At 44.5% G+C, this 1,374-nt stretch overlaps 1 protein-coding gene across 1 annotated transcript in view; it reads right to left on the bottom strand.

The window, feature by feature from the left end:
- GNA14 (guanine nucleotide binding protein (G protein), alpha 14) overlaps positions 1-1,374 on the bottom strand; it is a 47,710-nt gene that overhangs the window by 45,421 nt on the left and 915 nt on the right. The window lies entirely within an intron of this gene.

Genomic DNA, 1,374 nt, shown 5'->3' with positions numbered 1-1,374 from the left:
CAGGAAGGAAAGGGAAAGAAATGAAGGGGCCAAAAAGCATCTTTAGCCAGACCTGCCCCCTGACTACACCTAGGCTATGGGGGATGGAAAGGGTATGCCCAAGAATGAAAAGAACGAAGTGCATTATCAACAGCACAGACTGTGGGGCATGGACGGAAGAACAGGGGCCAGGTCCGGTGTCATTGACTTTGTTTTTTTGTAAACCGGATTTATTTATAGCACCTCTCCCTTACAGGTCTCGCCACAAAACCACACCAAATCAACCCAGTGGGATCACAGACGTCACGGGCTCAGAAAATAAGGTATAAAGTTAATTTGTTAACCCTAAAGCTGTTCTCTAACTCAATTTATCTAAGGGAGACAGTTCCATTAGCTGTGGTAAGTGGCAGATATCCAGCCTTCACTTGTGCTAATCAGTCACTGAATGATGGGCCTTCATGAGTCCCAGGTGGGTCCCCAGCAGGCTCTCACCAGGCCCCCAAGGGCTGCAGGGGGTGGCATCTGCACCATGAGTGCTGCAGAACTTGGCTGTCCAAAGTGAACTCCTCACCAGCCACAGCGCACCAGCACGGGAGCAAGGGAGTTTGCTAACAATGCAGAATCTTAGCCCCCCCCCAGATAATGACTCCAAAGCTGCGTCCTAGCAAGATCCCAGGTAGTTCATTTGCCTGGTAACATTGAGAAGCTCTGGAATAAACCATGGGCTTGGCCTCGAAGGTGATTCTTACAACATCCCTCTGGAACAAAATTATTATATTCTAAAAAGTAAAAAACAGGGCTCAGAAAGCTTGGGCAACTTGCCTGATGTCACACAGCTTGTAAGCAATTGGGTGGGATTCCATTTCTGATTCCAAACTCATCTTCTTAGCCTCGCTCACCATCTTTATCAGAAGGGGTAGATGACAACACGGGGATCCTATATCATGATCCTATGTCATAAGGATCAGTTAGGAAGTAAATCATGAGGGATACAGTCCTTGTAGCTTTATACTCACTTTTATTTTAAGGTATTGACAATATATACCCCCTAAACATGCTTCTTTTAAATCAGTATGCATTTCCATGTTAGAATTCCTTGAACAAATAATAGCATCCCAGCAAACCATCTTTCCCTAAGAAAGGCCCAGTGCTTTCTGATATTCTCCTGAGCAACCGTAAAAGCCAAAGAAAGTATATATTGTGTGCTTTTTAATTCTTGGCACGCAATGTATAATAAGCACACACCTTATTGTGTGCTTTAAGAATGTACGGATTCCTCTCTTATATGGTTGCTTTCTACATGCTTTTTTGTTGTTGTTGAGAAACTTCTACTGGGGGTCAAGGCAAGAGGTGGGTATATTAAATCACATGGTTGCTACTGAGGGCTTTTAGGCT

This window comes from Colobus angolensis, unplaced genomic scaffold (genome assembly GCF_000951035.1).
Source record: "Colobus angolensis palliatus isolate OR3802 unplaced genomic scaffold, Cang.pa_1.0 Scaffold257, whole genome shotgun sequence".
NCBI lineage: Eukaryota > Metazoa > Chordata > Mammalia > Primates > Cercopithecidae > Colobus > Colobus angolensis.
Note: the sequence above shows the minus strand (reverse complement) of the source record. Positions and strands in the feature narration are given on the sequence as shown.